The following is a 12197-nucleotide window of genomic DNA, read 5'->3' on the forward strand; positions in this document are numbered from 1 at the left end:
CTGCCAGGATTTTATGTTATACCTCTCCTAAATCCAAGGTAGGGCAACTCCCTGAAACTTCTTCTCAATAGGCCATGTAGATACATATTTTATATTAGGAAATGATAAGTCTAGATTTAAAATTGTAAGGGATTTCAGACATCATCTAGTTCAACACTTTCATTTTATGGATCAAATAATGAATTAAATGCCTTACTGATAGTCACATAACTTGTGTCAGAAGGATGTGAACCCAGGTCTAAAATCATTTGACTTTTTTGAAAAAAAAATTGTTTATTATTAAAATTTATTTTAAAATATGAGTCCCAAATTCTCTACCTTCCTCCCATTGTTACCATATTCGTAAAAAAAAGACTAGAAATGTGGTATGAATTATACATGTGAAATCAGGCAAAACACATTTCCATATTAACCATGTTGCAAAAAGTATTGTAAAAAAAGAAAGTTTAAAAAGAATTCTTCAATTTACATTCATACTCCTATCAATTCTTTTTTGATGATGTATAGCATTTTTCATCATAAGTCATTAGAAATTGTCTGGAATCACTGTATTGATCAGAATAGCTCAGTCGTTCACAGTTGATCACTGTACAAAGTTGCTATTTCTGTGCAGAATGTTTTCCTGGTTCTATTTCATTAATTTTGTTTAAGTTCATATAAGTCTTCCTAGATTTTTTTGAAGCCACTCTGCTTGCCATTTTTATAACACAAACAATATAACATCACAGTCATTAATCACAACTTATTCAATCATTCCCAAATGGATGTGTATTCCCTCATTTTTCAATTTTGCCACCACAAAAAGAATTGCTGGAAGCATTTTATACATATATGTCCTTCGCCTTTTTTTATCATAATTTTACTTTTGTCATATGAGTCAGTATGATACTTATGAGGTGGTATCTCAGAGTTGTTTTAATAAGTATTTCTCTCAACAATATTAAGTTAGAGTTCTTTCAGAAAACTTTGATTTCTTCATCTGAAAACTGACTATTCATATACATTGAATTTTTATCAATTGCAAAAACACTAATTTTCTTATAAATGTGATTTGTTTATCTATAAATTAGAGAAATGTGGTCTTTATCAAAGAAACTTGTAAAAATTTCACAAAAAGTTTCTTATTCTAATCTTGACCATATTTGCTTTGTTTTTAACAGGGTATATTTATTATAATCAAAATAACCTATTTTGCTAACTAATATTTTCTCTATTTCTTGGTTTCATCATAATTTCATAGATCTGATAGCTAAAAAATTTACAGACCCATAATATGATTATCATGTAACCCTTTATGTCTAAATAATGTATCCATGTTGACTTTATCTTGGTTTACAAGTTAAGATTTTGCTTACAAGTTTATGTGTATTGCTTTCCAGTTTTTCCAGCAGATATTTTCAAATAATGAGTTCTTATCCCTGAAGTTTAAATTTGGGGGTTGTTAAATACTACATTATTATGGTTATTTGTTTTTGTGTTTTGTGTACTTACTCTATTCCATTCATCTTTCAATCTATTTCATAGCCAGAACTAGCTTGTTTTCATGATTACTATTTTATAATACATTTTGAGATCTGTAACTGCTGGAGCAACATTTATTACTTTTTAAAAATTGATTCCCCTGATATTCTTGTACTTTTGTTCTTTGAGATTAATTTTTATAGCTCTATATTTTTACATTAATTTAAACTCTATAAAATTTGTTTGGTATTTTGATTAGTATAGCACTGAATAAGTAAATTGATTGGCAAAATTGTCATCTTTATTATATTAGTTCAGCCTACCCATTTACAAGTTATATTCCTCCAACTGTTTAAACTTTACATTATTTTTGTAAAAAGTGTTTTGTAATTAACCTTATGTAGTTTCTTGTATTGGCTTAGCAGATAGACTTCTAAGTATTTTATATTGTCTGTAATTGTTTTAAAATGATTTCTCTATCTCTTGACTGATAGACTTCAATGATAATATAAATAAATGCTAATATTAATGTGGATTTATTTTATATCATGGATCTTTAATTAATTTTTAATCATTTAAACTTTTGTGTTAGTTGATATTCTAGTATTCTCTAAGAATATCATCATATTGTATACAAAGTGATAGTTTTGTTTCCTCATTTCCCATTTTTATTTCTTTAATTTGTTTTTTGTCTTATCATTATAGTTGGTATTTCAAGTACAATCTGAATAACAGTAGTGATAAAAAGCATTTCACCTTGATTTAATTGAGAAGGCTTTTAGCTTATCTCAATTATAAGTAGCACTTGCTCGTGCTTTTTGATAGATACTACTTAATCATTTTAAGGAATATTCTTTTAATTCAGTGCTTTCTAGTGTTTTTAATTAGCTTTTCTGCATATATTAATAATACTATGACTTTTGTTGTTTTTTTTTATTGATATGGTCAATAATGTCGATAGTTTTCCTAAAATTGAATAAGCGTTGCATTTCTCTTATAAAGCCCATTTAATCATACCATAAAATATTTGTAATCTAATATTAATATCTCCTTGCTAGTATTTTATTTTTTAAAAACTGAACTGACAAACCAAGGCAATTCTTACATATCACTTTCCAGCCAGAAGAGCAGCTAAAATGATGGAAGAGTAGAGCCACAAGTGTTGGAGGAGATGTGGAGGAACAGGGATGCTAGTGCACCATTGGTGGAGCTAAGAACTATTCCAAACATTTTGGAGAGCAATTCAGAATTATACCCAGAGAGTTATAAAACTGTGTAAACCTTTAGACTCAGCAATATAATTGCTGGGTCTATTTCCCTTGGAGATTAGGGAAGGAGGAGATGAATCTATATGTTGCAGAATATTTATAGCAGCTCTTTTTGTGGTGGTAAAGAATTGGAAACTGTGAAGATCCCCATAAATATGGGAATAGCTAAATAAAATGTGGTGTATAGTTGTGATAATATTCGACTATGCCCTAAGAAACTGAATAAACTGATTTTTTTAAGAACCGAATGAGATAATGAACAGTGAAATGAGTAGAACCAAGAGAACATTATACACAGCCATAGAATTGCTAGAGGAAAATAGGATTTAAGAGTAGGAAGCAGATTTAGCCAGAGCTTGCACATTCCAAAGTTGGAATGCAGTAGAGAGGGAAATGCTTACAGAGGACTCTCTCTAATGGCAGTTTTTTTGGAGGATTTGGAGTTATAGCCACTGACCAAAGAGCCTGTGGATTTTGGGTTATCTCTGTGCTTTGGGAAGGATCTGCAAGATCATCATATCATCTAGCAAAGATGACAGTTGGCAGTTACTGGTCACCAACAAAACAGGGAAAACCAAAGGGGAATATTATTCTCTTTTGTAGGCCCTATCCTGGGTGTTAAGGAAAGCAACAGGAAGCAGGTAAAACAGTTTAATGTAAATTGAGGGAAGGTGATGTGGGAGAGGGTTAAGCTACACTTAACAACTATGGGATTAACTCATGGCTAGAGGTCTGGGAATCACTACACTCACACCAATAGCAGGCAACCAGAACACAAGGGAAAAACTTTTCTCATTAAGATGTCCTTGGTTATTGATCAGATGTATCAGTCTGTCCTAGGAACACAGGTAAACAGCCAAGTAAATGCACTGGGAAGTCAAGGAGAAAGATATATCTTGTATGTCCACCATACAAGATAGCTAATCTCAGCCTGAACTTCTTGAATTTGCTAGATGATATGATGATCTTGTAGATCCTTCCCAAAGCACAGAGATAACTCAAAATCCACAGGCTCCTTGGTCAGTAGCTATAGCTCCAACTCCTGCAAACCAACTGCCATTAGAGAAAGTCCTCTGTGAGTATGTCCTTCTGTGTGCAAGTTTCTGCCAGCCTGCCTGGCTAAATCTGCTTCCTAACTCTTAAATCCTATTTTCCTCTAACAGAATCAATACTATGAGAATGATACTTCCAGAAACTGAACAAAAAGATTAAATATGAGGCTTCATTTATTAGAACATGTTGGCCTCCATGACAGTACTCTATGTGTTGTTGAAAGGGTAGGGGTGTGGTTGGACAACAAGTAAATAGGATATATTATGCAGGTATGAATGCAGGTATAAATTCAGGTAAGTTATACATATAGGAGATCTATGATTTTATTTGTGTAATATCTCATTTTTCTTTATATGTGGAAATGCTTGTTTTGTTTAGGTTTGTAAACATTTGGAATATTTTTTAATTTGCATTGATATTCATCAAGAAAATTTATTTATAGTTTTATTCTGTTTTTGCTCTTCCTGATTTAGGAATGATCACCATATTTATGTTGTAAAACAAGTTGGGAGGACCCATTATTTGCTTATTTTCCATTTAATTTAATAGTATTAAAAGTAATTGTTCTTTTATGTTTCATAAAATTCATTTATGAATCCACCTAGTCTTTAGGATTTTTTCCTTAAGGAACTCATTGATGGCTTGTTGAATTTTTTCCAAGATAGTGTTAATTAAGTATTCTATTTCTTCCTCAGTCCATTTGGGCAATTTATATTTCTGTAAATACCCATCCATTTCACTTATGTTGTCCGATTTCTTGGCATACTTTTTTTTAAAGAACTTCAAATAAATGTTTTAATATTATCAATATTGATGGTCCAGTCAGGTTTTTATTTTAATGCTGGCAATTAGATTTTCTTCTTTCTTCTTCTTAAAAATTAAATTAAGTAATGTTTTATCTTTTTTTCTCCAGAAAACCAGCTTCCTATTCATTTTTATTTTATTTTTCAGTTTTATCTTTCTTGATTTTCAGAATTTCTATTTTGGAGCCTAATTTGGAATTTTTTCAGGTATTTTTTTAGTTTTTTTAATTGAGTTTTATTGTTTAAATTGCATGCTCAATTTATTGATCCATTTTTTATTTCATTGGAGTAAGAATGTAGATATATAAATTTTCCTCTAAGTGCTGCCTCAGTGGCATCCCATAAATTCTGGAATGTTTTTCATTGTCATTTTCTTTATGGAATTTATTGATTAGTTTTATTTGTGTTTTGACCAACTCATTCTCTAACATTAGATTATTAAGTTTCCAGTTACTTTTAATCTATGTTTCTATGGCCACTTGTTGAATGTATTGTCAATTTTTTATGGCATAAAAAGGATTTACTTGCTATTTCTTTTTTTATGCCTTTTTTTGATATTTTTGTACCATAAAGCATGGTAAATTTTTGTATAGTTCTTATGTATCACCAAGAGAAAGGTATGAAATTCCAATTAAATTTTTTTAATGTCTCTCATATCTATTTTCCCCTAAAATTGTATTCATCTCCTTAACATTTTTCTCATCTATTTTTATGGTTAAATTTATCTACTTCTGAGACATGAAAGTTGAGGTCCCTCACTAATATTACTTTAGTGTCTCTTTCTTCTTGGAATTCATTTAAATTTTCCTTTAACAAGAAAGGAGCAGAACCAAGAGAACATTTTACACAGAGACTGATACACTGTGACACAATCAAACATAATCAATTTTTCCACTAGCAGCAATGCAATGATACAGCACAATTCTGAGGGACTTAAGAGAAAGAACACTATCCAAATACAGAGAAAGTACTGTGGGATTAGAAATATAAAAGAAAAACATTTCCTTGATCACATGGTTGGATGAGGATATGATTGAGGATGTAGACTCTAAATGATCACTCTATTGCAGATATTAATAATATGGAAATAGGTTTTGATCAATGATACATGTAAAATCCAGTTGAATTGCTCATTGGCTACAGGATGGGGGAAATAGAGAAGGGGATGGAAAAGAATATGACAATGGAAAAATTATAAATAAATTAATTAATTAAATAGATTTAAAAGTAGATAAATAAATTTTCTTTTATGAATTTGGATTCTGCCATTTGATGTATATGTATTTTTAAACCCTTACCTTCTGTCTTAAAAACAATACTAAGCATTGGATCCAAGGTAGAAGAGTAGTTAAGGCTATATAATTGGAGTCATGACTTCCCCAATGTCACACAGCTAGGAAATATCTGAGTCCAGATTTGAAAATGACCTCCAATTTCTAGACCTGTCACTCTATGCCCAGAGCTACCTAATTGTCCCTTGGTATGTATGTATCATATAACTTCATGGCCTATGGTTTCTTTGAAAAACATGTATTTTCCCTGCTTATTTCTTTAATTGTGTCTATTTTTGCTTTAACCTTGTACGAGATCACTATTTCTACCCTTTCCTTTTTACCTCTATTGAAGCATAATAGATTTTGCTCTGGCCCCTTATTTTTACTCTGTATGTCTCCTTGTTTTAAGTGTGTTTCCTGTAAAAAGCATAATTTTGGAGCATTGTTTTAAATCCATAATGCTATCTCCTTTTTTGTCAGGAGTTCATCTCATTTGCATTCAGAAAAATGATTTATGCATATTTCCCCCCATCCTATTTCTCTCTCATTCTCTCTCCACCTGTCCCTCTTCAAAAGTATGTTTCACTTCTGATCCCTTCCCCTCTTCCTCTTTTTATTTACCCAAGAATCCATTAGCTGCATGGCCATTCTCTTATTCCCTTCCCCTTTTACTTACCTGTTGGGAAATATATATCTATACTTAACTGAAAGTATGTCATTCCTTTCTTGAACCAATTAAAGTTGGTTAAGAACAAACAATGCCGACTACCCCCACATTTCTTCCTTTACTAGGAAGTTCTTCCTTGTACACTTATTTTATATAAGATAAATTTCCTCATCATTCTGCCTTCCATCTTCCCCCAGTGCATGCCTCTTTCTTATCCTTAATTTTTAAAAGATCTTTCCACCAAAATGAACTTAGAACCAGGACATATATCTATAAAGACTCCTTCTAACTATTGTAATAAAGCTACAGTTCTTAGAAGTTATAAGTATCTTTATATACATATATATATATATATGAATTTAAACAGTTTGACCTTGTTAAATTCTTCCTGATTTCTCACTAATGTTTCCATTTTCCAACTTCTTTTGTGTCTTGTGTTTAAAAATCAAATTTTCTATCCAGCTCTGACCTTTTTATAAGGAATGATTGAAAGTCTTCTTTTTAATTAAATTTTAATTTTCCACTTAAGAATTATACTCAGGTTAAAAGAGTAGGTTATTATTGTTTCTAACTCTGATTCCTTTGACTACCAGCATGTAATATTTGAAATTTTCCTGCTGTTTAACTAGAAGAACCTTATACATAGAGACTGATACACTGTGGCATAATCAAATGTAATGGACTTTTCTATTAGCAGAAATGCAATGATCCTGGACAATTCTGAGGGACTTATGAGAAAGAATGCTATCCATATACAGAGAAAGAACACGAATCATGTAACCATAGAAAAATATTCTTAATTAATTAATTAATTGAAATGTTTCAAATTAAAAGAAATTTCCTGCTGCTATATTATGAAATCTGCTAAATGTTGCGTGATCCTGACTATGGCTCCATGATATCTGAATTATTGCTCTCAGACAGCTTACAATATTTTCTCTTGGTACTGAGATATATGAAATCTAACTATAATATTCTTCAGATTTTATGATGACTTCCATGAGATTATAGGTGGATTCTTTCATTTTATATCTTACCTTCTGGCTCTAGGTTATTGGGGTAATATTTTTATAATTTATTGAAATATAACATCTAGATAATTTTATATCATGACTTTCAGTAGTCCAATCATTCTTAAATTATATCTCCATCTATTTTCCATGTCATTTTCTGTTTCTTTTCTGATTAGATATTTCACATTTTTTCTATTTTTCATTCTTAAATCTGGGTGGATCCAAGATGGTGGAGCTGAGATATGGAAAACTCAAACTTATCTAAAAATCTCCTCCAACCACCTTAAAATACTACTAGAGGAACAAAACAAACAAAGGAATTGAATGAAGCAATTATTCCTTGGAAAAAAATAAAGAAGTTAGGCAGAAATAGTCTGGATCACTGGGGAGAGTGTGGAGCACAACACGAATCAAGGCCACACAGCACCCATAGCAAACCCACACCAAGGAGGACCAGTGCAAGACAACAGCAAGGTCTGGCCCTGGATCTAACAGTCCAAGTTCTGCACATTGGCCCAAGCCAATTTCTAGACCTCCAAGAAACTAACTAATCCAAAACCTGAATATCCCACACTCACCTCTTGAAGTACTAAGCCCTAGTGCAAGCCTTCAGAGAGGTCCCAAGTCCTAGCTGAAGTTGAGCTGTAGCATGCCTATTTAGTACAAGTCCAGAAAGAGGCCAGAAACCCCTGACAAAGCCTGTAATGAGGTCCCCAAGCTCTAATACAATGTTGCTCACAGTACTCTAATGCCTGCAAGCCAATTGAAGTCCCTGGGCAAGACTGGATCAGAAGTAAGAGGTGGCTTTCAGAGCTCCCTCCTCCCAGGTATATTGGAAGAACTGAAACTTAATGAAACAGAACTCGAAGTGAAGGCAGCAGTAAGGAAAAACTGAAGTTTAAGAGAATATTTTTGAGGGGACAGAATAAATATGGCAGCTTAATAGCTGCAAAATCTGAAACCTCTGTGACTATCCTTCCAAACCAACCTTTAGAAGACACCTCAAAATGAGAGGAGTCAAAGCAAGACAAGTCAGACGGCCCTCCCACTAAATGCAACTGGAAAGATATGCAGAGGAGTTGATTTTCACAGGATAAATTGCAAAGGTAACCACATACAAAACTTTAAAAAAATTCAAGCAAATAGAAAATGGCCACAAGCTCTGGAAGGACTCAAAAAGAAATCCGGAAATCAAATAAGGCAGGTTGAAGAAAAATGAGAAAGGCCAGTTGTTCTTTATCTTGCTGCCAGCTGAAGCCTTTGGGCTACCAAGCTCTCACCAACCTATGGAGGAAGAGGAAGTGGAGACGTTTGCCTTTCAGGCAGAAATTGCTCAATTGATGTTTTTAATTATTAATACATGTTATTCTAATAAAGAGTTCTTTTTGAGAGAGCTCATTTCAGATTTATCTGATGCCTTGGCAAAATCAGATATGAGAATTTGACAGATCCAAGTAAACTAGATTCTGGGAAAGAGCTGAAGATAAGTATCATTCCAAACAAAGATGATCTCACTATTATCATTGAAGATACTGCTACTGGAATGACCAAAGCTGTTTTGATCAACAATCTTGGTACAATACCAAAGTCTGGAACCAAGGCTTTTATGGAAGCATTATAGGGTGGTGCAGATATCTCCATTATTGGTCAGTTTGGTGTTGGTTTTTATTCTGTCTATCTGGTTGCTGAGAAAGTGACCATGATCACTAAACATAATGATAATGAACAGTATGCCTGGGAGTCTGCAGCAGGAGGGTCATTCAACTTAGGACTGATAGAGGTGAACCTATGAGTCATGGAACAAAGGTAATTCTGCATCTGAAAGAGGATGAAACTGAGTACTTGGAGGAAAGAAGAATAAAGGAAATTGTGAAGAAGCACTCTCAATTTATTGGCTATCAAATTATAATTTTTGTGGAAAAAGAACAGGATAATGAAGTCAGTGATGATGAAGCAGAGGGAAAAAAGAGAAACAGGCAAAGGAAAAAGAAGAAAAAGAGTCTGAGGATAAGCCAGAGATAGGAGATGTTGACTTTGATGAAGAAGAGGAAAAGAAAGATGGTGACAAGAAGAAAAAGAAAAAAATTAAAGAAAACAACATTGATCAAGAAGAGCTTAACAAAACCAAACCAATTTGGACCAGAAACCCTGATGATATTACTAATGAGGAATACGGAGAATTCTATAAGAATTTAACAAATGACTGGGAAGATCATTTAGCTGTGAAAGACTTCTCAGTGCAAGGGCAGTTGGAATTCTGAGCCCTTCTCTTTGTACCATGATGTACCCCCTTTGACTTATTTGAAAGAAAAGGAATAATATCAAATTGTATGTGTGCAGGGTTTTCATCATGGATAACTGTGAAGAGCTGATCCCTGAATATCTGAATTTCATTAGATGTGTGGTGGACTCTAAAGATATTGCCTCCAAATATTTTATGTGAAATGCTTCAGGAAAGCAAGATTCTGAAAGAGATTAGGAAGAACTTGGTTAAAAAGTGCTTGGAATTCTTCACTGAACTGGCAGAAGATAAAGAGAATTACAAAAAGTTTTATGGGCAGTTTTCTAAAAATATTAAACTTTGAATACACAGACTCCCAGAACCAAAAGAAACTTTCAGAATTGCTGAGGTACTATACTTTTGCTTTTGGTGATGAGATGGTTTCTCTTAAGGACAATAGCACAAGGATGAAGGAGAACCAGAAACATATCTATTATATCACTGGTGAAACCACGGATCAAATGGGTAATTCAGCTTTTGTTGAACAGCTTCGTAAGCTTGGTTTAGAAGTAATATGACTGAATCTATTGATGAGTATTGTGTGCAACAGCTAAAGGAATTTGAAGGCAAGATGTTAGTGTCTGTTACCAAAGAAGGTTTGGAACTCCCAGAAGATGAAGATGAGAAAAAGAAATTGGAGGAGAAAAAGGCAAAGTTTGAAAACCTCTGAAAAATTATGAAAGATATCCTAGAAAAGAAAGTTGAAAATGTAATGTTAAAATCATTATCTGGGATAAGATGGATGCCACCTTGACTGACAGAGATGGCAGTTGAGAATTTGGAATGTTCCAAGGTGCTGTGAGTCAGAGGCAAAAGTCTGTTGGCTCCACCCTATAAATATTCCCTAGGAACAACAGTTGGGTAGAGCTCAAAGCTCAGAAAAAGAATTGGGACAGAGGGAGGTGAAGGGTGGAAGAAGGTATGTCTCAAACTTGTAACCTGTACCTAACTGAAAGAGAGCTAATGGTCAATCAACACCATTGATGATAGAGCTGAGATAATATATAGATCATCAATCAACATCAACATCAATAGCCTTCCCTAATCTCTGGCTTGGCTGTGGCCACCTCAGGTCAGAGTTAGTGAAAGGATAAAGACCTCCAGCTTCTACCACCCTAGCATTCTCCAGACTTGATCAATGATTAGCTTAGTAGCCAAACAATAGCAATAGAGTTCCCAGATCCTCAAACTTATTACCTTGTTTTCCTTTCCCCATTTATTAATGGGGAATTAATTAATTCATTAATTAATTAATACAGTGATTTGCCAATAAGTACCTTTCCTGAGCCCTTGGAAAGGGGAGAATCAATACACAGTCACATAACATTTCCAATAGTCAATCAATAGCCTATTAACAACTAATCCAACTTCATGTTGGGCCTAGTGAGGTTAACCATTTACCTAACCTCTCAAGGGTCCCAACCTGGGCAACTATTAGAAGGAAGCAACTGACAGGCTTAACCAATCAAGCCTGTCAGGGAGGAGAAGGATAGAACACATCCATAGCTATTGTGAGGGGAGTGTGTTCCTCCCTCACCAAATATAGCCAGCTTAGGCCTTAGGCACCTGATCCATCCTCCATTTATACTGTCTCTAAGATCTAGATACCATCCATCCTCCCAGACCTAGAGAGGAAGATCTACAGGAGATATATAAAGTTATATCATCCTCTTTCATTCCTTTTTAACAGTAGTTGTGTTAAATCAATTGGTTACTTCCCCATGCTGCATTTTCAGAAGCACATATGGCTGGACAGCAAATATGGAAAGATTTATGAAGGCTCAGACACTAAGAAACAACTCAACAATAGGTTATATTTCAGCAAAGAAACACTTGGAAATAAACCCTGACCATTCTATTATTGAAACTCTAAGGCAAAAGTCAGAGGCTGACAAGAATGATTAATCAGTGAAAGATCTGGTCATCTTGTTGTATGAGACTACACTTCTGTCTTCTGGCTTCAGCTTGGAAGATCCCCAGACACATTTGAATCTACAGGATGATTGAACTTGTTCTTGGAATTGATGAAGATGATTCAACTACTGAAGAAACCAATGCAACTATAACTGAGGAAATGCCACCTCTTAAAGGAGATGATGACATGTCACATATGGAAGAAGTAGACTAAAGCATTCCAATTCATGGAGCAAAAACATGTTTCCTAAATTAGTCTGAATAAGTTATTTTGTATAAGGTGTTGAGAGAAAATAATTGATGTCTTCATTCCCTCTGAAGTAAATTTTCACATATGTTCTCTTTATTTTTGTTAAATCACTTCTTAAAAATAAAATGTATGGCATGAAGGGGAAGTTTAGTTTTTTTCCCTTCTAAGTATAATCAATACTGTGATATGTTAGATAATTCAAGCAAGAACTAA

General features: G+C 33.6%; 1 pseudogene; it reads left to right on the plus strand.

Moving 5' to 3' along the window:
- The first annotated feature begins 4053 nt into the window (after nucleotides 1-4053).
- Nucleotides 4054-11948, plus strand: LOC123250003 (annotated as a pseudogene).
- Nucleotides 11949-12197: the final 249 nt, after the last annotated feature.

This window comes from Gracilinanus agilis, chromosome 5, assembly GCF_016433145.1.
Source record: "Gracilinanus agilis isolate LMUSP501 chromosome 5, AgileGrace, whole genome shotgun sequence".
NCBI lineage: Eukaryota > Metazoa > Chordata > Mammalia > Didelphimorphia > Didelphidae > Gracilinanus > Gracilinanus agilis.